The sequence below is a fragment of the Arachis ipaensis genome, chromosome B10 (assembly GCF_059453495.1).
Source record: "Arachis ipaensis isolate K30076 ecotype BB chromosome B10, ASM5945349v1, whole genome shotgun sequence".
Lineage (NCBI taxonomy): Eukaryota > Viridiplantae > Streptophyta > Magnoliopsida > Fabales > Fabaceae > Arachis > Arachis ipaensis.
This window is the reverse complement of record NC_142435.1, coordinates 59,272,499-59,297,384: the sequence shown is the minus strand read 5'-3', so window position 1 is coordinate 59,297,384 and position 24,886 is coordinate 59,272,499. Positions and strand designations below refer to the sequence as shown.

The window sequence follows — 24,886 nt, the reverse complement described above, 5'->3', positions numbered from 1 at the left end:
TATTTTCCATATAATCTTCGAAAGATCACAAAAAAAAATTTATAATATTTATAAAATCAAAAATATTTTATGTTTCTTGTTTGAGTCTAGTGTCTAATCTTAAGTTTGGTGTCAATTGCATGTCTTTCTTCTTCTTGCATTTTTTTGAATTTATGTAATATGTTCTTCATTGATCTTCAAGCTGTTCTTGATGATTCCATAGCTCTGATCTTTAATTTCTCTTATTTTGTGTCTTTTGCTGTTTTTCATATGCATTTTCAATTTGTTATAGTCCTTAGTATACAAACTTCTAAGTTTGGTGTCTTGCATGCATTATTTATTTGATCTTAGTTGCATCCTTTTTATTATTGTGTCTCATCATTAAAAATTCAAAAATTTTTTTTTTCAAAATTGTGTCTTTTCAAGTCAATAACACAGAGAATTGAAGATTCAGAACATTCAGCAGAGAAATTACACAGAAAAAGCTGGGCGCTCAAAACGCCCAGTGAAGAAGGAAAAATGGCATTTAAACGCCAGCCAGGTACCCTGGCTGGGCGTTAAACGCCCAAAAAGGTAGCATTTTGGGCGTGCCATTCTGGGCATTTAACGCCAGGAGGACACTAAAGGGAAGATTTTGTTTTTAATTCAAATCTTTTTCAAATATTCATGATTTTTCAAAATCAAATCTTTTCAAATCATATCTTTTCAAAATCAATTTCTTTTCAATTTTTTTATTTATTACTATTTTCGAAAATCCTTGCTACAATTAGTGATTTAATTCAAAATTTTCAAGTTGTTACTTGCCTATTAAGAAAGAATTAAAAGTTTTAATTCTAGAATCATATCTTCTAATTTCTTGTTGGTCAAGTAATCAACTTTAATCTTAAAAACTTTCTCTTTTTAATTTGATTTTCAATCATATCTTCTCAATCATATCTTTTCAATCCCATCTTTTTCAAAATTAATTTTCAATCATATCTTTTTGATTTCTAATTTCAAAATTTTTTCCAAAAATCACTTAATTTCTTTCCCAATCTTAGTTTTCGAAAATCATTTACCAAATTTTCAAAATTCTTTCAATTATTTCAAAATCTTTTACTTTATTTTCGAAAATTCTTCCCCTCTTCTCAAATCCTTCTATTTAAAGGACTAACACCCCTCCATTATCAACAATTCGAACTCTATCTCTCTTGATAAGTTTGAATTCTTTCTTCTCTACCTCATCCTTCTATTTTTATTTTCCTCTGACACCTCAAGGAATTTCTATACTGTGACATAGAGGATTTTATATTTTCTTCTCTTCTCTTTTCATATGAGCAGGAGCAAGGACAAAGACATTCTTGTTGAAGCTGATCCTGAACCTAAAAGGACCTTGAAGAGAAAGCTAAGAGAAGCTAAAGTACAACTCTCTATAGAGGACCTAACAAAGCTTTTCAAACAAGAAGAAGCCATGGCAGCCGAAAACAACAACAATGCCAACAATGCAAGGAAGGTGCTTGATGACTTTACTGCACCTACTCCTGACTTCTATGGGAGAAGCATCTCAATCCCTACCATTGGAGCAAACAACTTTGAGCTTAAGCCTCAATTAGTTTCTCTAATGCAACAGAATTGTAAGTTTCATGGACTTCCATTAGAAGATCCTCATCAGTTCTTAGCTGAATTCTTGCAAATCTGTGACACTGTCAAGACCAATGGGGTTGATCCCGAGGTCTACAAGCTTATGCTTTTTCCCTTTGCTGTAAGAGACAGAGCTAGAACATGGTTGGATTCACAACCTAAAGAAAGCCTGAACTCTTGAGAAAAGCTAGTCAATGCCTTCTTGGCAAATTTCTTTCCACCTCAAAAATTAAGCAAGCTTAGAGTGGAGGTCCAAACCCTCAGACAAAAGGAAGGTGAATCCCTCTATGAAGCTTGGGAAAGATATAAGCAATTAATCAGACAGTGTCCTTCTGACATGCTTTCAGAATGGAGGATCATAGGTATCTTCTATGATGGTCTATCTGAACTGTCCAAGATGTCATTGGACAGCTCTGCTGGAGGATCTCTTCATCTGAAGAAGACACCTGCAGAAGCTCAAGAACTCATTGAAATGGTTGCAAATAACCAATTCATGTACACTTCTGAAAGGAATCCTGTGAATAATGGGACAAGTCAGAAGAAAGGAGTTCTTGAAATTGATACTCTGAATGCCATATTGGCTCATAACAAAATATTGACTCAGCAAGTCAATATGATCTCTCAGAGTCTGTCTGGAATGCAAGCAGTAACAGGCAGTACCAAAGAAGCTTCATCTAAAGAAGAAGCTTATGATCTTGAGAACCCAGCAATGAAAGAGGTGAATTACATGGGAGAACCCTATGGAAACACCTATAATCCTTCATGGAGAAATCATCCAAACCTCTCATGGAAGGATCAACAGAGGCCTCAACAAGGCTTCAACAACAATAATAGTGGAAGAAATAGGTTTAGCAATAGCAATTCTTTTCCATCATCTTCTCAGCAACAGACAAAGAGTTCTAAGCAGAGCCACTCTGACTTAGCAACTGTAGTCTCTGATCTAATCAAAACTACTCAAAGTTTCATGACTGAAACAAGGTCCTCCATTAGAAATTTGGAGGAACAAGTGGGTCAGCTGAGCAAGAAAGTTACTGAACTCCCTCCTAGTACTCTTCCAAGCAATACAGAAGAGAATCCAAAAGGAGAGTGCAAGGCCATCAACATACCCCACACGGCCGAACTTGGAGAGGAGGAAGAGGCAGTGATCTCCACTGAGGAAGACCTCACTGGACGTCCACTGGCCTCCAAGGAGTTCCCTAATGAGGAACCATGGGAATCTGAGGCTCACACTGAGACCATAGAGATTCCATTGAATTTACTTTTGCCATTCATGAGCTCTGATGAGTATTCTTCCTCTGAAGAGAATGAAGATGTTACTGAAGAGAAAGTTGCTAAGTACCTCGGAGCAATCTGAAGTTAAATGCCAAGCTATTTGGCAATGAGACTTGGGACGATGAAACCCCCTTGCTCACCAAAGAACTGGATAACTTGACTAGGCAGAAATTACCTCTAAAGAGACAAGATCCTGGAAAGTTCTCAATACCTTGTACCATAGGCACCATGACCTTTGAGAAGGCTCTGTGTGACCTAGGGTCAAGCATAAACCTCATGCCCCTCTCTGTAATGGAGAAACTAGGGATCATTGAGGTACAAGCTGCAAGAATCTCACTAGAGATGGCAGACAATTCAAGGAAACAGGCTTATGGACTTGTAGAGGATGTCTTGGTAATGGTTGGAGACCACTACATCCCTGCTGATTTCATAGTCCTAGACATTGGGAAGTGTATGGATGAATCTCTCATCCTTGGCAGACCCTTCCTAGCCACAGCAAAAGCTGTGATTGATGTTGACAGAGGAGAATTGGTCCTTCAAGTGAATGAGAACTACCTTGTGTTTAAGGCTCAAGGATCTCCTTCTGTAACCATGGAGAGGAAGCATGAAAAGCTTCTCTCAATGTAGAGTCAAACAAAACCCCCACATTCAAACTCTAAGTTTGGTATTGGGAGGCCACAACCAAACTCTAAGTTTGGTGTTGAGAGGCCCCAACCCTACTCTGATTATCTGTGAGGCTCCATGAGAGCTCACTGTCAAGCTATTGACATTAAAGAAGCGCTTGTTGGGAGGCAACCCAATTTTGCTTATCTATGTTAAATTTCTATTTTCTATTGTTATTTTATGTTTTTTGTAGGTTGATGATCATGTGAAGTCACAAAAACAATTGAAAAATCAAAAACAAACTGAAAAACAGAATGAAAAATAGCACACCCTGGAGGAGAAGCCTATTGGCGTTTAAATGCCAGTAAGGGCAGCAGAATGGGTGTTAAACGCCCAGTCTGGCACCATTCTGGGCATTTAACGTCAGAAATGGGCACCAGACTGGCGTTTAACGCCAAAAATGGGCAAGAAGCTGGTGTTAAACGCCAAAAATAGGCAGCAACCTGGCGTTTAACGCCAGGATTGACAGCAAAGGGCGTTTTGCAAGCCTCATTGGTGCAGGGATGAGAAATTCTTGACACCTCAGGATTTGTGGACCCCACAGGATCCCTACCAACCTCAACTCACTCTCTCTCACTTCTTCACACATTTTCATAATACTCTTCCCCAAATAACCCTCCACCAATCACCTCTATTACTCCTCCAAAACCATCATACAACCTACCTACACCTACCCACTCAAATTCAGACCATCACTCCTTCCTTTTCCACATCATAACCACCTAAAACCCCCCTTGGCCGAAACACTAACCCCCTCCATCTCCTCTATTTCTTCTTCTTCTCATCTATTCTTTCTTCTTTTGCTTGAGTACGAGCAAACCTTCTAAGTTTGGTGTGGTAAAATCTAAAGCTTTTTGTTTTTCCATAACCATTTATGGCACCAAAGGCCGGAGAAACCTCTAGAATGAGGAAAGGGAAGGCAAAAGCTTCCACCTCCGAGTCATGGGAGATGGAGAGATTCTTCTCAAGGGATGCATTTTCCTCCACAAAATTATTGGGAGAAAATTAATACTTTCCTAGGAGAATTAAGTTCCAATATGGGACAACTAAGGGTGGAACACCAAGAGCATTCTATCCTCCTTCATGAAATCAGAGAAGATCAAAGAATCATGAGAGAGGAGCAACAAAGGCAAGGAAGAGACATTGAGGAGCTCAAACACTCCATAAGATCTTCAAGAGGAAGAACTAGCCGCCATCACTAAGGTGGACCCGTTCTTTAACTTCCTTGTTCTCTATTCTCTGTTTTTTGAATTTTTATGCATTATGTTTATTTATGCTTGTGTCTTTATTACATGATCACTAGTGTCTAAGTGTCCATGCCTTAAAGCTATGAAAATGAATCCATCACCTTTCTTAAATGGAAAATGTTTTTAATTGAAAAAGAAAAAGAAGTGCATGAATTTTGAATTTTAAAACAGTTTAATTATTTTGATGTGGTGGCAATACTTGTCTTTCTGAATGAATGCTTGAACAGTGCATATTTTTGAATTTGTTGTTCATAAATGTTAAAATTGTTGGCTCCTGAAAGAATGAGGAAAAAGGAGAAATGCTAGTTGATGATCTAAAAAATCATAAAAAAAATAATTCTTGAAGCAAGAAAAAGCAGTGAAAAGCTTGCAGAAAAAAATATATGCGAAAAAAAAAGAGAAGAAAAAAAAGGGAGAAAGAAAAAGCAAGCAGAAAAAGCCAATAGCCCTTTAAACCATAAGGCAAGGGTAAAATAAAAAGGATCCAAGGCTTTGAGCATCAGTGGATAGGAAGGCCCACAGGAATAAAATCCTGGCCTAAGTGGCTGAACCAAGCTGTCCCTAACCATGTGCTTGTGGCGTTAAGGTGTCAAGTAAAAACTTGAGATTGAGCGGTTAAACTCGTGGTCCAAAGCAAAAAGAGTGTGCTTAAGAGCTCTGGACACCTCTAATTGGGGATTCTAGCAAAGCTGAGTCACAATCTGAAAAGGTTCACCCAGTTATGTGTCTGTGGCATTTATGTATCCGGTGGTAATACTGGAAAACAAAATGCTTAAGGTCACGGCCAAGACTCATAAAGTAACTGTGTTCAAGAATCAACATACTGAACTAGGAGAATCAATAACACTATCTAAATTCTAAGTTCCTATAGATGCCAATCATTCTGAAGTTCAAGGGATAAAGTGAGATGCCAAATTAAGACTGATCTTCATAGATGTTTTTGGAATTTATTGTATATTCTCTTCTTTTTATCCTATTTGATTTTCAGTTGCTTGGGGACAAGCAACAATTTAAGTTTGGTTTTGTGATGAGAGGATAATGTATACGCCTTTTGGCATTGTTTTTAGTATGTTTTTAGTATATTTTAGTTAGTTTTTATTATGTTTTTATTAGTTTTTATTCAAAAATCACATTTCTGGACTTTACTATGAGTTTATGTGTTTTTCTGTGATTTCAGGTATTTTCTGGTTGAAATTGAGGGACCTGAGTAAAAATCTGATTCAGAGGCTGAAAAAGGACTCCAGATGCTATTAGATTCTGACCACCCTACACTCGAAGTGGATTTTCTGGAGCTACAGAAGCCCAATTGGCGTGCTCTTAATTGCGTTGGAAAGTAGACTTTATGGGCTTTCCAGCAATATATAATAGTCTATACTTTGCCCGAGATTTGATGGCCCAAGCTGGCGTTCCAAGTCAGCATAGAAATTCTGGCGTCAAAACGCCAGAACTGGCATAAAAGCTGGAGTTAAACGCCCAAACTGGCACAAAAGCTGGCGTTTAACTCCAAGAAAAGTCTCTACACGTGAAAGCTTCAATGCCTAGATGAAGCACACACCAAGTGGGTCCGGAAGTAGATTTCTGCATCATTTACTTATTTCTGTAAACCCTAAGCTACTAGTTCTCTATAAATAGGACCTTTTGCTATTGTATTTTCATCCATCTTTGATTAGTCTTATGCTATCTTAGACCATTATGGGGGCTGGCCATTCGGCCATGCCTGGACCTTCATCACTTTTGTATTTTCAACGGTCAAGTTTCTACACACCATAGATTAAGGTGTGGAGCTCTGCTGTTCCTCATGAACTAATGCAAAGTACTATTGTTTTTCTACTCAATTCACGCCTACTTCTTCTCTAAGATATCTATTCGTTCTTCAACATGATGAATGTGATGATCCGTGACACTCATCACCATTCTCACCTATGAACGCGTGCCTGACAACCACTTCCGTTCTACATGCAATCAAGCTTGAATGTGTATCTCTTGGGTTTCTAATCTAAGATTAGAACCTTCGTGGTATAGGCTAGAATTATTGGCGGCTATTCCTGAGGTCCGGAAAGTCTAAACCTTGTCTGTGATATTCCGAGTAGGATCTGGGAAGGGATGACTGTGACGAGCTTCAAACTCGCTAGTGTTGGGCATGTGACAGACGCAAAAGGATCAATGGATCCTATTCCAACATGATCGAGAACCGACAGATGATTAGCCGTGCGGTGACAGCGCATTTGGAACATTTTCATTGAGAGGACGGGAAGTAGCCATTGACAACGGTAATACCCAATATAAAGCTTGCCATGGAAAGGAGTATGAATGATTGGATGAAGGCAATAGGAAAGCAGAGGTTCAAAAGGAACAAAGCATCTTCATACGCTTATCTGAAATTCCTACCAATGAATTACATAAGTATCTTTATCCTATTTTATGTTTTATTCATATTTTAATTATCAATTCTCCATAACCATTTGAATCTGCCTGACTGAGATTTACAAGATGACCATAGCTTGCTTCAAGCCGACAGTCTCCGTGGGATCGACCCTTACTCACGTAAGGTTTATTACTTGGACGACCCAATGCACTTGCTGGTTAGTTGTGCGGAGTTGTGACAAAGAGTTGAGATTACAATTTTGCGTACCAAGTTGTTGGCACCATTGATGATCACAATTTCATGCACTAGGAATCCTCTATGTCACAGTATAGAGATTCTTTTATGTGAGTAGAAGAATAGAAGAGTAGAATGAAGAAGAGAGAAGATGAAGAATTCGAACACAGAGAGGGAGGGAGGGTTCGAATTATAAGAAGAAGAGAAGTGTTAGTAAATAAATAAATAAATAGAAAGAGATGAGAGAGAAGGAGAGAATTTGAATTTTAAATTAAAATAAAAAGAAAATATTTTTGTTTTTATTTTAAATATTGATTCGTATTCGAAAATTAAGAGAAGAAATAAAATAAAATTTGAAAACTAAATGAATTAATTAAATAAAAGGAGATTTTTGAAAAAGTTGTTAGTGATTTTAAAAAATTGGAGAGAGGAAAGTAGTTAGGTGGTTTTGAAAAAGATATGATTGAAATAGAAAACTTTTAAAATCAAACAAAAAGTCAAGTAAGTAGTTAATTGAAAAAGATATGAAAATCAATTTTGAAAAGATAAGAAGTTAGAAAAGGGATTTTGAAATTGATTTTGAAAAAGATATGATTGAAAATCATTTTGAAAAAGATTTGAAAAGGAAATTAAAAAGATTTGATTTTTGAAATTAAAGTTGATTACATGACTAACAAGAAATTAAAAGATATGATTCTAGAATTTAAAGATTGATCCTTTCTTAATAGGCAAGTAACAACTTGAAAATTTTTTAATCTAAATATTAATTGTTAGCAATTAATTTCGAAAATATGAAATAAAATTAAGAAAAAGATTTTGAAAATTAATTTTAAAAATTTTCGAAAATATTAAGAAGAAAATAAAACAGATTTGATTTTTGAAAAAGATTTGAAAAGATAGAATTTTTGAATTGAAATTCTGACTTGATTAACGAGAAACAACTAAATTTTAAAACTTTTTGACTAAATCAATTCAAAATTTCAAAAATTGTGAGTAAAATAAGGGAAAGATATTTTTTAATTTTTGAATTTTTAATGAGGAGAGAGAAAAACATAAAAATGACACAAAACATAAAAGTTTAAGATCAAAACTAATAATGCAAGCAAGAACACTTTGAATGTCAAGATTAACACGAAGAATACTTTGAAGATCATGATGAACATCAAGAACATGTTTTTGAAAATTTTTAAGAAAAGAAAGACATGAAAGACACCAAACTTAAAAATTTTTAAACTTTAGACACTAATAATTCAAGAATGCATATGAAAAACAAGAAAAGACACCAAACAAGAAAAATTTAAAGATCAGACAAAGAAATTCATCAAGAACAACTTGAAGACCATGAAGAACTCAATGCATGTATTTTTCAAAAATTTAAAGAAAAATCAAATTATGCAATTGACACCAAACTTAAAATTTGACACTAGACTCAAACAAGAAACACAAAATATTTTGTTTTTATGATTTTATTAATTTTTTTTGTAAATTTTTATTATTTTTTTTTCGAAAAATAAATTTGGAAGAAAAAATAAAAAAATTCAAAATTTTTAATAGGAATTCCAAGAATCATGCAATGTTAGTCTAAAGTTTTAGTCCAAAAATTTAGACATGGCTAAATAGCCAGCCAAGCTTTATGTGAAAGCTTCGGTCCAAAAGATTAGACATGGCCAATGGCCAGCCAAGCTTCAGCAAAGCATTACGTACAACAGCCAAATTGACGGGAATCAAAAGGCTCCTGCAATGAGAAGTGGAAGCCTCGGTCCAAAAAAATTAGACATGCCTTAGCAGTCAGCCAGGCTTCAACAGATCATGATGAAACTCTAGAATTCATTCTTAGAAATTTTGAAGAACAAAATAAAATTTTTGTATAAATTTTTTTTATAATTTTTCGAAAATAAAAAAGTAAAAAGCTTAAAATAAAATAAAATTACCTAATCTGAGCAATAAGATGAATCATCAGTTGTCCAAACTCGAACAATCCCCGGCAACGGCGCCGAAAACTTGGTATGCGAATTGTTTGTTCTCTGGCTACGGCGCCAAAAACTTGGTGCGCGTGACGTGATCTCAACACTTCTTCACAACTCTGCATAACTAACCAGCAAGTGAACTGGGTCGTCCAAGTAATATCTTACGTAAGTAAGGGTCGATCGCACGGAGATTGTCAGCTTGAAGCATGCTATGGTCATCCTTGTAAATCTCATTCAGGCGGATTCAAATGGTTATGAGGTTTTGATAATTAAAATATAAATAAAATAGAAAATAAGATAGAGATACTTATGTAATTCATTGATGGGAGTTTCGGAAAAGCGTCTGGAGATGCTTTGTTGTTTCTGAACTTCTGCTTTCCTACTGCCTTCTTCCAACCATGCGTTACCTCCTTCCATGGCAAGCTGTATGATCCTCTCGAATGAAAACAAATCCATATGCACTATCACCGCATGGCTAATCATCTGTCGGTTCCCGCTAGCATCGGAATAAGATCATTGTCCTTTTGCACACTGTCACTTGCGCCCCACATTCGCAGGTTTGAAGCTCTTTACAGTCATCCCTTCCCAGATCTTACTCGAAATACCACAAACAAGATTTAGACTTTCCGGATCTCAGGAATGCTGCTAATGGTTCTAACCTATACCACGAAGATACTAATCTCACGAACTCGGTCCATGTATTAGATATCCAAGAGAGTATACTCCAACTGTCGTCCAATGACTATGTTGAACATCATGTAGATCGCTTTGTGGTTGTCAGGCACACGATCTTGGCTAAGCGAGTAACAAAGATTGGGTGATTGTCACGGGTCGCCCCTTCATTCTTACTTAACTGAATTAAGAACAAGAGTATATCTTGGACAAGAAGTAGGCGTGAATTGAAGGAAAAACAATAGTACTTGCATTAATTCATGAAGAACAGCAGAGCTCCACACCTTAATCTATGGGGTGTAGAAACTCCACCGTTGAAAATACATAAGTGAAAAAGGTCTAGGCATGGATGTGAGGCCAGCCTCCAAACGTGTACAATGATCAAAAGATGGTCCAAAGACCTAAAATGATCCAAAGATGTAAAATAAATCTCTAAAAGTAGTTTTTATACTAAACTAGTAACTAGGGTTTACAAAAAATGAGTAACTAAGTCCAAATGGTGCAGAAATCCACTTCCGATGCTCACTTGGTGTGTGCTTGGGCTGAGTACTGAAGCTTTTTTGTTCTTAGGCTGTTCCTGGAGTTGAACGCCAGCTTTGGTGCCAGTTTGGGCGTTTAACTCCAATTCTGGTGCCAGTTTGGGTGTTTTACGCCAAGATGTTTTAGGCTGACTTTGAACGCTAGTTTGGGCCATCAAATCTTGGGCAAAGTATGGACTATTATATATTGCCGGAAAGCCCAGGATGTCTACTTTCCAACTCAATTGAGAACGCGCGAATTATGTATCTGTAGCTCCAGAAAATCTACTTCAAGTGCAGGGAGGTCAGAATCCAACAACATCTGTAGTCCTTTTTCAGCCTCTGAATCAGATTTTTGCTCAGGTCCCTCAATTTCAGCCAGAAAATACTTGAAATCACAGAAAAAATACACAAACTCATAGTAAAGTCCAAAAATGTGATTTTTGAATAAAAACTAATAAAAATATAATAAAAAATAACTAAAACATACTAAAAACTATGTAAAAACAATGCCAAAAGGGTATAAATTATCCGCTCATCAACCATCTGTCTAAAGCAACCCATATTCCAGTGGGATAATGAAGCTTAGAGATAAGAGGTTTACCCACTTGAATAAGAGAATGGATGGTGATGGCTTGGGAAGAGGTGTCTCCAACATCCTTACAAGCTCTCCCTTGTGGTCTTCCTTGTCCACTTCCACCTCCTCATAAACTTCTTCACTTTCAATCTTTTGTTCATCAATTTCATCTAACTCTTCTCCATCACTCAAATCATAAATGGGAGGAAGAGAAAAATCTACCTCTACATTGCTTTCTATCTCATTGGGAGAAGGTTCTTCATTTGCAAAGGATTCACCACTAAGAGGATTGGATGCGTGATCTTCATCACCAAGGGAACTCAATTCTTGCTTCATTCCCTCCAAGTCTTCATTCAAAAATCGTTTTGGAGGTTGTGCACTTTCCTCCTCAACATCCAATTCAATCGCCTTGAAGAGGTCTTCTTCAACTCTAGGTTCCCAAGGAGGTTCCGCATCAACTAGGTCTTCAACCACTTCTTTCCCTTCTTCAATGATCATAGGCTTCTCCAATTGTTCTAACACAATATAGCATTCCTCCTTCTCCACCATATTTTCCAATCTCTCTCTCATACTTTGCTCTTCAATTGATTCTCCACATGTGACCATGGGAGTTCTTTGAATACTCAAGCATTAGGAGGCTAATAGGCTTACTACCTTGGTCAAGGTAGCCACAAATTCTAGTGTCTCCCTTTGAATCTCTCCTTGCCCTCGAAGTATAAGGCCAAGGGTATCATCCATTGAGGATTGGGATGGATAAGAAGGTTCATTATCTTAGAGAAAGGGTTCATAATAGGAAGGTGGTTCTTCTTGGTAATGGTATGGGGGTGTATATTGAGGTGGTTCTTGAGAGTATTGATATTGGGATGGTGGTTCCATGTATATCTCATGTGGTTCAAAAGGTAGTTGGTATGGTGGAAATGGGTGAAGGTCACATGGAGGTGTTTGGTGAAAAGAAGCTTGTGAGTATGGTTGAAGTTCATGTTGAGGATATGATTCGTAGGCATATGATGGTGGTTCTTGAAAGTCACAAGGATATTCACCATAGCCATTGAATTGACATGTATTAGAATGTGAATTATACCTATACTTATTCGGAGGTTGTTGCCAATAAGAGTAATCAATTTCTTGAGGCTCCTCCCATCTTTGTTGGTTCCATCCATAATGAGTGTCATCATTGAAGTTCACATTTCCTACAACATAGTGAGAACCAAACTCATAGCCAAAGTGAGAATTCATAATGAAAAGGGAAAATAAAATTCAAAAGCTAATAGGAATCAAGAGAAACAAAATTCTACAACTAGCAAATAAAGCAAGAGGCAATATATTCACAAAATTCACATATATATAATAACCAATAACACAACACCATTGCAATTCCCTAGCAATGGCGCCATTTTGATGAGTGGATTTTTCACGGTTTAGAATTCCCAAATGAAATCTCGTTGCAAGTATAGTTCCTAAACCAACAAATAATCATTTCATACAAAAGATTGTTTGTCACAAGTACAAACCACTAAAATTATAAACCGAAGTATTTAAACCTCGGGTCGTTCTCCCTAGGAATTGCAATAAAGTGTTCTTGTTATTGGTTATGAGTTATGTTTGGGGTTTTTGAGATAATAGGCAAGAAATATAAATGGCAAAGGAAATAACTAACAACTAACAAAGCTCTTGGCAAGATATGAGAACTAGAAGTCCTATCCTAGTTATCCTCCTCAATTGTGACAATAAATTGTCCATTGCTCCCACTTAGTTAACCTCTAACCATGGAGGAAAGTCAAGTGGAAGAATCAATTTGATTCTTCAAGTCCTAATCAACTCCTAAAGGAAAGACTAGCTTTAGAGGCATTCAAATCAATTAGCAACTTCTAATTATCAATCAACAAAGGAATTAGATAACTCAAGAGTCACTAATTACTCTACCAAAGCCAAGAGGGGAAAAATCTATACTAAAATCCAACCAAGTATTTCATCAAACACTTGGAAGGCACAAAAGAAAAGCATATCAAATTGACAAAAAGAATAGAATCTAACAATAATTATTGCAAGGAATTAACAACAACAATCAAAAGAAACACAATTATTATGAATTACCTCAAATTAAACTGAAAGAAAATAGAAGGAATAAGAGTAGATCTACAACAAAGTATGGAAACAAAGTAGAAGAAATTACTACAAAAGAATAGAAGAATGATGAATGTAACAACAAAGAATTGAGAAGTAGAAGTAGATGAAAGCATGAATTAAAACCTAGATCTAAGCTTATTGAACTAAACCTAACCCTAATCCTAGAGAGAAATGAGAGCTTCTATCTCTAAAACTAACTCAAACTAATCCTAATGATTCCTAATGATGAAGTGATGCCTTCCCCTTCAATCCTTGGTTCCTTTTATCTTTTCCCGCCAAAAACTCAGCTCCAAATGGGGCTAGAAACCCTCCGAAATCGCTAGGCACGAGTTTGACTAAAAGAGTCACGTGCGGCCTTCGGCGCGTATGCGCACGGTGCGCGTACGCGCCATGGAGCTTTTCACAATCCACGCTTGAGCGCACAGTATGCGCGTGCGTCCATGGGCATTTTCCAAATCTTTGGATTTTCATGATTTCTCCACTTTATATGCTTTCCTCTTCACTCCTTTGATCCCTTCCTAGCGTTTTCAATCTGAAATCACTAACAAACACATCAAGGCATCTAGTGGAATCAAAGGTGAATCAAAATCATCAAATTAAAGGTCTAAAAGCATGTTTTCACATTTAAGCACTAAATAAGGGAGAATCACAAAACCATGCTATTTTATTGAATAAATGTGGGTAAAAGGTGATAAAGTCACCTAAAATTAATACAAGATAAACTCTACAAATAGGGTTTATCAGCATACACAAACATAAACAAACCAAAAGTAAAACAGAACACTCTATTGCTAGAGTAGTGTTAAAGTTAGTAGACACAAAGTTTCAAATAGTTAGTAGGCTTTAAAGAAAACAAAGAAAAATGCTTAATCGAGACTATCACCTACTTAATCATTGTTAATCTTAATCAATTCCCGGCAACGACGCCAAAAACTTGATAGACGAAAAACGTATCCGCATAAACTACCGGCAAGTATAACGGGTCGCATCAAGTATTAAAACTCACAAGAGTGAGGTCGATCCCACAGTGATTGATGGATCAAGCAACTTTAGTTAGGTGATGAGTCTAGTCAAGCTAATATTGAAAGGTGTTTGGTGAAATTTAATGGACGAAATATAAATTGCAAGAAAATAAAACAAAATATAAAGTACTAGAAACTTAAATGCTGGAAAGTAAAGTGCTGAAACTTAAATGGCACAAGTACTAGAAGATTTAATGCTAAAAGTAAAGGACTAGAGAATTAAATGCTGAAAAGAAAATGGAAGAAACTTAAATGGTAAGAAATGTAGATGGGCTAAAGCTTAAATTGCAAGAAAGTAATGGCACAAATGTAAATGGTGCTAGAAAGTAAATTGCATGAAAAGTAAAAGGGTCTTGGATGCTGGGAATCAAGGAAACAGTAAATCAAAGCATTTAAAGTGAATTCAAGGTAACCAAAATGAGATTGGAGATATCATAATCCATCATGAATCAAATGAGTCTCAACTTCATTCTTAATCATATGAAATAGATCTATGGCAGATTGTAATTGATTGAGTCCCAATTCCTTGGCAACCTAATCTCTCTAAACACAATCAATCTTGTCAATTCCTTGATCTAATTGTCATAAGAAGAGGTTAAGCACATTCTTTTAACCATAAGCCACACAAATTCCCAGGACCTCAATTCCTCCCGAATGGTGTTGGTCAAGAGAATTATGAAGGATAGAGCTTCAATTCTAATGCCTATGATTCCCCTTCCGAGGCTCACATAAGCATTCAATAAATTCAAACCCCCTTCCGAAGTGAGTGAATCACAATCAACATAGAAGATATCCTTTAGCTACAACAAGCAGATTGAGAAGAAGAAGAATGCCATTCAATCATGTGAATTACAATAGAGCTCCTTCCCCTAATGATTCGGGGTTTAGTTCATCATTGCTTAGCTAAACAAAAAGGAAAAAGAAAGTACATGAAAGAAAGAAAAGTGCAAAAGAAAATGATCTCAGGGTTTCCCAATTAGGTTCCCTACTTCCCAGCCTTCTTTCTACTTCAAAATCTATCATATTTATACACTTTCCAGATCAATCTTCAAGTCTTTGGATGTGGGCTTTGGCCTTTAGATGAAGCATGTTTGGAGTGACTCTTTGTGACGTTGACAAGGATGTTAGTTCACTAACGTTCACAAGCTTGCATGGGTGCCATTTAGAATGAGAGTTGGTGCTAGCGTTGGTGACCAACATTTCCAGTAATCATCAATTCAGCCTTGAACAAGAAAAGAGAGGAGGAGCACATTAAGATGTTGAGACAACACAAGGATGCCATAGGGTGGACACTTTCAGACTTAAAGAGAATCAGCCCTTCTATGTGCATGCACAAAATCCTTCTTGAGCAAGATGCCAAGCCCTCAATATAGCCAATAAAAAGGTTGAATCCATCAATGAAAGAGGTAGTGCAGAAGGAAGTGCTGAAGTTATGGCAAGCAGAGGTGATTTACCCTATCTCAGACAGCCCTTGGGTGAGCCTGGTTCAAGTAGTCCCCAAGAAGGGAGGAATCACAGTTGTGCCAAATGAAAGAAATGAGTTGACACTAACAAGAACAGTGACTGGATGGTGCATGTGTATAGACTACAGAAAGCTCAATGAAGCCACAAGGAAGGACTATTTTCCTCTACCATTCATGGATCAAACGTTGGAGAGGCTTGCTAGGCATGAGTACTATTGCTTCCTGGATGGATACTCAAGCTACAACCAGATTGTAGTGGATCCTAAAGACTAAGAGAAAACATCTTTCACTTTCCCTTATGGTGTTTTTGCATATAGACGTACGCCCTCTGGTTTATGCAATGCACCTACCACATTCCAAAGGTGCATGCTATCCATTTTTTCTAATATGATTGAGAGGTTTATTGAGGTCTTTATGGATGATCTTTCAGTTTTTGGTGACTCCTTTCCTAATTGCTTACACCATCTAGCCTTGGTGCTCAAAAGATGCCAAGAGACTAACCTAGTTTTGAATTGGGAAAAGACTATGCCAGTATTAATAAATTGAACAGAGAGTTGCGTCGGAGCTATGCAGGAGGGGTGCCTTACGCACAAGCAACCCCACGCGTATGCGTGCCTCACGCATACGTGTCCCCTGCAGTTTTTACCATCCACGCGTAAGCGTCAGTGAAACGTACGTGTGAGCTTCCCAATCGGCATAAAAGAGTGCTTGAACAGAGAGTTGTGATGCCATGGCGTTGGAGTCACGCGAGTGGTCACGCATACGCGTGACCGACGCTCACGCGTCAGTTCCTATTTTTGGCCGCCCATGCGTACGCGTGGGCGACGCGTATGCATCGCGTGGCTAATTCAGTTTTTACGCTTACGCGTGATGCATGCGCGCGCGTCGCTTCCTCTTTTTCATTCCACTTCTTTCTTCTCTCCTTTCTCCTTCTTCCCTCCTCCTTTCTTACTTTCTTCTTCTTCATTTCTTTAACTTCTCATCCTTATTCTCTTTCATTCTATTTTCCTTATTGCATTTGCATACTTTCATTTATTACATTTTAAAATTGTGCATTTTTTATGTTCTTTTCTAAATTTGCTATTTTTTTCTTTGGTGTTCAATTCTCTTACTCAACTGTTGCATATTTCATGTATTATTTTGGTGCTCGTGACTTGTTTTATATTGTTGGGTATTATTATTCATAGGTCAATGCTAATTTTTTATGACACTTGTATTCCATTTGCATTGATATGCACTTATGTTGTCTTTCATTACTCACTCTTTCTCCCCCATTGTTGCAATTTTTTCACTATTGATATGCCATCTGCTTCTATTGTTTTCTCGCTTACATGTTGTAGCTACCATGTAGCTGAGAACCTTATTATTTGGCAATAGCCCACATATATTTTATCTCTTTTTATACCTTAGTTTGCGGGTTATTTTTTTTCCTTTTCCTCTTCTTTCAGGATGGCCACCGAGAAGGAAAAGGAAAAGCTTCCCAATGGGACGACAGACAAGTCCATCTGCAAAATCTTTGGAGAAAACCATTAGTTGTAGCGGCCCGTCCACTTGCACTTCTTTGCATGTGATAAATCCCAATTTCGTGGTTTATCTTGTGCTTATTTTAGGGGATTTTACCATCTTTTCCCACATTTATTCAATAAAATAGCATGGTTTTGTAATTCTCCCTTGAATTGTGCTTAAGTGTAAAAACATGCTTTTTAGGCCTTAAATTGGTGATTTTGATTCACTTTAATTCCATTCGATGCCTTGATGCGTTTGTTGAGTGATTTCAGGATCATAAGGCAAGTATTGGATGGAAGAAATGAGGAGAAATGCATACAAAGGGGAGAATGCATGAAAAAACAAATATTGGGAATGCACCAATGGACGCGCACACGTACAAGGTGTACACGCGCAAAAGTGGTTTTAACATAGAGACGCGCACGCATACATGACGTGTCCGCACAGGTGAAGATTTTGCCAATCGACGCGCACGCGTACATGGCACGCACGCGCCAATACTCTCACGTGGCCCACTTAAAGGCAAAATGCTGGGGGCGATTTCTGAGCTGCCCAGGCCCAAATCCAACTCGTTTCTGAGTGTATTTCATGCAGAATTGAAGTCCAAGCAAATGGGGAGCAATTAGTGTAGCCAACATGAGCCCTTAGTTAGTTTTCTAGAGAGAGAAGCTCCCTCTTCTCTCTAGAATTAGGTTAGGATTAGGTTAGATTATCTTAGATCCATGTTTAATTACTTGATCTCATCTTGTTTCTTTTATAATTTCTCATTTCTAGATCTTGATTCTCTTACTTGTGATGTTAATATCTCATTTGCTCTCTTTTGTGATGATGAACTCTGATAAACCCATATTTTATGATATATTTTGTGCTTAATTTGAGTGATTTATTCAATCCTTCACCCACTTATTCATATTAATTGCATGGTTTTACTTTCCCTTCCTTATTATGTGATGTATGTGAAAAACATGTTTCCTATGCTTTAAAATTAATTATTTTAATTACCTTTATTTCCATTCGATGCCATGATTAGTGTGTTGAGTAGTTTCAGATCCTCTAAGGCAGGAATGACTTAAAGGATGGAAAGGAAACATATAAAAATGGAAGGAAAGTGCAAAACGGAGTACTGAAGAAACTGCCATCCACGCGATCGCATGGACGACGCGATCGCGTGCCAAGGGCGAATAAACAGCGACGCGGCCGCATGACTAACGCGACCGCGCGCCTTAAGCAGAACGAATATGACGCGGTCGCATGACTGACGCGACCGCGTGGCAAGGAAAAGCTCCGAACGACGCGACCGCGTGACCCACGCGGACGCGTGACAGAGGCCAAGCACCAGAAATTGCAGGAAACGCTCATAGCGAATTCTGAAGCCCTTTTTGGCCCAAATCCAAGTCCAGAAGGCATAGACCAGAGGTTATGAAGTGAGGAAATGCATCCATTCAAAGGGAGCTCACCAATTTTCACTTTCCATAATTTAGATTTAGTTTTGAGGGAGGCTCTCTCCTCTCTCTTTAGGATTAGGATTTAGAATTAGGATTTTTATTCACTTTCAGGATTATCTCTTTTGATCAGGTTCAATATTCCTTTTATTTACTTTTGCAAGCGACTTTATGAATCCTTTCATGTTACAGATTACTCTTTTATTAATGTTAATTGAGGTATTTTAGTTTAATATTGATTTCTTTTATTTATGGTATTGTTGCTTTTACTCTGAAGACATCTTTATTCCAAGTAGATTTATTTTTCTCCTTTTGGTCTTGGTTAAGAAATCAGTAACTCCGGAGTTATCAAACTCAAACGTGATTGATAATTGTTATCTTTGTTAATTGAATTGAACTTCCATAATCCCAATCTTTTCTTAGGAAATTAATAGGATTCGAAGATCAAACCAATTAATCCCTTGACCTTCCTTTATCTTAGTAAAGGTTAACAAAGTGGAATTAAGATTCAACCATCATCATTATTGATAAGGATAGCTAGGATAGGACCTCCAATTTCTCATACCTTGCCAAAAGTTTGCTTTACAGTTATTTATTTATTTTAATTGCCATTTAATTAATTTGTCATTAAATTACTCGTTCCTCATTCTTAAAACCCCAAATTTACAATTTCCATAACCAATAATAAAAACATACTTCCCTGCAGTTCCTTGAGAAGACGACCCGAGGTTAAATACTCGATTATCAATTATAAGGGGTTTATTACTTGTGACAACCAAAACGTTTGTAAGAAGGGATTTTTGTTTGTTTAGAAACTATATCTACAACGCGACTGTTTTATTAAAATTCTTTACTGGCAAAAATCTTAACGTTAAAATGGCGCCGTTGCCAGGGAATTGCTAACGTGTGCCTTATTATTGGTTATTGTAAATATTTTTCTTTTGCTTGTTTATTTATTTCTGTTTTTTCCTTTTTAATTTTATTAGCTACTATGAATTCTCACCCCTCTCGCTTTGAGTTTGGGTCTAACTTTGTTGAAGGAAAAAGAAGTTACAGCAGGAATATGCATCAAGGTCAAACTAATCAAGGGTGGATGGAGCCAAGAGGATCTAATCAACCCTTCAGGCAACAACACCCTCCAAGATATCATGGACAACGACCATTCTACAATGCATGCCCAGCTGAAAGATATGGTGGACAACCTTGTGACTACCAACAAACCCCACCCCGTGCCTATAGACCATCTTCTCAATATAACCTCGAACCACCATACTCACAAGCTTCTCTTCACTATTCGCCACCGTATGATCCTTTCCTACCCCAGTTCCAATCCAATCACCCCCAAGCACCACCACTTTCCTATGTATTATGTCCAAATCCATCACCCCAAGAATCAGAGGTTCGCCTCAAGGCAACAGTAAATAAACTTCAAACAACCATTCGACAACTGGAGCAAGCAGTAATTCAATTAGCTTCTAGACGCGCGAACATTCAAGGACCAACCACAGCCCCATGTGGACAATCTAATGAAGAGCGTAGCATGAACGAGACACTAGAAACTCCAGTGGACAAGACAGAGCATGAATTCATACTAGAACAAGTAGAAGAAGCTGTCATTGTACAAGAAGAAGAGTTGGTTGAAGATCTAGGAGACACTGAACCTCCATGGGAATCCATAGTTGAGGAGAACTCCGTCAAGGACGTTACAGTTGATGCTAAGGAGGATATTGCACAATCCCCAAGGCAAGTCGTTTATGAAGAACTAGACAGAATAACCCAGGACCCAAATTCCCTTGATGATGATAGTCACAAGTCAAGCTCTCTTAGTAATGAACTTGCATCCGCAAGTGAATTCTCTGAGATTGAAGAACCTTCCCCAAATGAATACGAAGATGATGCAGAGGTAGATTTCTCTCAACCTCCGATCTATGACTCGAGTGATGAGGAAGACATAGAACACTTTGACCAGGATACAGATGTATTTGAAGAATCTTGCAAAGAAGTGGAGGAATTCACAGAAGAGCACAAGGGAGTAGAACTTACAGAACCACCAGAAACACCTACCCCAAGGCCATTACCTCCTAATACAAGCTTCAAGTGGGTACAATCCTTAACCTTTAACTTTACTTAATCACTTGAATATGGTTTACTTGAAACAGATGGCCAGCTTAGAGCCCTCTGCAGCTTTAAGAGTAAGAGGGAAATGGCTCGTACTCAGAGCTGGTGTACAAGGTTCAATAAGGTTCCACGTTTCAAATCGAATTGCACGGATTGGTATCATGCTCAATTGAATGGATCTCGGAAAATGTTTGGTCACTATGGAATGAATGAATATCTCTTAGATCTCTTAATCGGAATCTTCGTGGTATAAGCTAGATTGATGGCAGCATTCAAGAGAATCCGGAAAGTCTAAACCTTGTCTGTGGTATTCCGAGTAGGATTCAGGGATTGAATGACTGTGACGAGCTTTAAACTCGCGAGTGCTGGGCGTAGTGACAGACGCAAAAGGATAGTAAATCCTATTCCGGTACGACTGAGAACCTGCAGATGATTAGCCGTGCGGTGACAGCACACCTGGACCCTTTTCACTGGAAGGATGGATGGTAGCCATTGACAATGGTGATCCACCAACACACAGCTTGCCATAGGAGGACGTGCGTGCGTGAATCAGAAAACAGAGGAAAGCAGAATTTCAGAAGACAAAGCATCTCCAAAACTCCAACTTATTCTCCATCATTGCATACAAGTATAATTTGTGTTCTGCCCTTTTATTCCTTGCAATCAAATTTGATAAGTGAATTATTTTATTATTTTCCTGACTAAGAGTTACAAGGTAACCATAGATTGCTTCAAGCTAACAATCTCCGTGGGATCGACCCTTACTCACGTAAGGTTTATTACTTGGACGACCCAGTGCACTTGCTGGTTAGTGGTACGAGTTGTAAAAAGTGTGATTTACAATTCGTGCACCAAGTTTTTGGCGCCGTTGTCGGGGATTGTTCGAGTTTCACCTATTTTTATTTATTTTATTTTAATTTATTTTATTTTCGAAATAATTAAATAAATAAAAATAAATTTTTTATTTTACATCATCTCCCTTTCTCCATCATGGATCTAAGTGGAAATGAACAGTCCAGGAGGACTCTGGGGTCAAATGCTAACCCCTCTACTACTTCGTATGGGAGTAGTATCTGCATAACCTCCATTGGAGTCAGTAGCTTTGAGTTGAATCCTCAGCTCATTATCATGGTGCAGCAAAGCTGCCAGTATTCTGGTCTTCCACAGAAAGAACCTACAGAGTTTCTGGCACAGTTTTTACAAATTGCTGACACAGTACATGATAAGTAAGTAGATCAGGATGTCTACAGATTATTACTGTTTCCATTTGCTGTAAAAGACCAAGCCAAGAGGTGGTTAAATAACCAACCTAAGGCTAGCATAAGGACATGGAAACAGCTGACAGAAAAATTCCTGAATCAGTACTTTCCTCCAAAACGGATGACACAGCTAAGGCTGGACATCCAAGGCTTTAAACAAGGAGATAATGAATCTCTCTATAATGCCTGGGAGAGATACAGAGAGATGCTACGAAAATGCCCCTCTGAAATGTTTTCAGAGTGGGTTCAGTTAGACATCTTCTATTATGGACTTACAGAAAGAGCTCAGATCTCTCTAGATTACTCAGCTGGTGGATCTATCCACATGAGAAAGACAATTGAAGAAGCTCAAGAGCTCATTGATACAGTTGCTAGAAATTAGCATCTGTACCTAAGCAGTGACCCTTCCATGAAAGAAGAGGCTAAAACAGTAACTGCTGAACTCAGTCCTGCAGAGCAAGCTGCTGAATTCAATCAGCAATTGGATTTTCTAACAAAGCAGTTAGCTGAATGTAAGGATAAACTACAAGAGACAAGGATGGCTAATATAAACATGGAAGTACAATTAAAGCAAACAAAGAAGCAGCTGTCAAAATAAATAACAGAAGAATGCCAAGAAGTTCAATTAAGAAGTGGGAAAGCACTCAATACCCCACTTCAAGGCAGCAGGAAACCAAGAAATGAGCAAACCACCCAAAATCCATCTGAGGACAGTAAGAGCCCAGGGAAAAATAATTCTGGCACTAAAACGCCAGAAGTTGGGTGGAAGGCTGGCGCTGAACGCCCAGACCATGCTCAGGACTGGCGTTCAACGCCAGAAACAAGCAAGGATCTGGCGTTGAACGCCTAAAAGAAGCATAGTTCTGGCGTTCAAACGCCAGGAACAGATGAGGAGCTGACATCTAACGTCACTCCTGCTTCTAACTCTGGCACTCAATTGCCAGTGAGGGATCAGACACACACTAGTGCTGATAACAACCCATCTAAAAAGGCTTCTTCAACCACTTCTGTAGGAAATAAACTTACAGCAACTAAGGTTAAGGAATATAAAGTCAAGATACCTTATCCTCAAAAACTCCGCCAAGAGGAGCAGGATAAGCAATTTGCTTGCTTTGCAGATTATCTCAGGTCTCTTGAAATAAAGATTCCATTTGCAGAGGCACTTGAGCAAATACCTTCTTATGCCAAGTTCATGAAAGAGATCTTGAGTCATAAGAAGGATTAGAGAGAAACTGAAAGAGTTCTCCTCACTGAAGAATGCAGTGCAGTCATTCTGAAAAGCTTTTCTAAAAAGCTTAAAGACCCTGGGAGTTTTCTGATACCATGCACATTAGAAGGTAATTACACCAAGACAGCTTTATGTGATCTTGGGGCAAGCATCAACCTAATACCTGCATCCACTATCAGAAAGCTTGGTTTAACTGAAGAAGTTAAACCAACCCAGATATGTCTCCAACTTGCTGATGGCTCCATTAAATACCCATCAGGCTTGATTGAAGACATGATTGTCAGAGTTGGGCCATTCGCCTTTCCCACTGACTTTGTAGTGCTGGAAATGGAGGAGCACAAGAGTTCCACTCTCATTCTAGGAAGATCCTTCCTAGCAATTGGACGAACTCTCATTGATGTCCAACAGGGGGAAATAACCCTGAGAGTCAATGATGATGAGTTTAAGTTGAATGCTGTCAAAGCCATGCAGCATCCAGACACATCAAAAGACTGCATGAAAGTTGATCTTATTGACTCTTTGGTAGAAGAGATCAACATGGCTGTGAGTCTGGAATCAGAGTTGGAAGACATCTTTAAAGATGTTCAGCCTGATTTGGAGGATTCAGAGGAAATGAAAGAGCCTCTGAAATTTCCTCTGGAAGAGGAAAAACCTCCTAAACCCGAGCTCAAACCATTACCACCATCCCTAAAATATGCATTTCTAGGAGAGGGTGACACTTTTCCAGTGATCATAAGCTCTGCTTTAAATCCACAGGAAGAGGAAGCACTTATTCAAGTGCTAAGGACACACAAGACAGCTCTTGAGTGGTCCATTGGTGACCTTAAGGGCATAAGCCCAGCTAGATGCATGCACAAAATCTTATTGGAGGATAATGCTAAACCAGTGGTTCAACCACAGAGGTGGCTAAATTCAGCCATGAAGGAAGTGGTGCAGAAAGAGGTCACCAAATTACTGGAGGCTGGGATTATTTATCCTATTTCTGACAGCCCCTGGGTGAGCCCTGTTCAAGTTGTCCCCAAAAAGGGAGGCATGACGGTGGTTCATAATGAAAAGAATGAACTGGTTCCTACAAGAACAGTTACAGGGTGGCACATGTGTATTGACTACAGAAGGCTCAATACAGCCACCAGAAAGGATCATTTTCCTTTACCATTCATAGACCAGATGCTAGAAAGATTGGCAGGTCATGATTATTACTGCTTTTTGGATGGCTACTCAGGCTATAACCAGATTGCAGTAGATCCCCAGGATCAAGAGAAAACAGCATTCACATGTCCATCTGGAGTGTTTACTTATAGAAGGATGCCATTTGGGCTGTGTAATGCGCCTGCAACCTTCCAGAGATGCATGCTCTCTATCTTCTTTGATATGGTGGAAAAATTTCTGGAAGTCTTCATGGATGACTTCTCAGTATATGGAGACTCATTCAGCTCCTGTCTTGATCACCTGAAACTAGTTCTGAAAAGATGAAGAGACCAACCTGGTTTTGAACTGGGAAAAATGTCACTTTATGGTGACTGAAGAGATTGTCCTTGGGCATAAAATTTCAAACAAGGGAATAGAGGTGGATCAAGCAAAAATAGAGGTAATTGAAAAATTACCAC

The 24,886-nt window shown here is 38.1% G+C and overlaps 1 non-coding gene across 1 annotated transcript; it reads right to left on the bottom strand.

Annotated features, from left to right (window-relative positions):
- Positions 1-1,834: 1,834 nt before the first annotated feature.
- On the bottom strand, positions 1,835-1,942 carry LOC148580210 (small nucleolar RNA R71). The gene has a single exon (XR_015899163.1). It is a non-coding gene; the product is annotated as a small nucleolar RNA R71 (small nucleolar RNA).
- Positions 1,943-24,886: the final 22,944 nt, after the last annotated feature.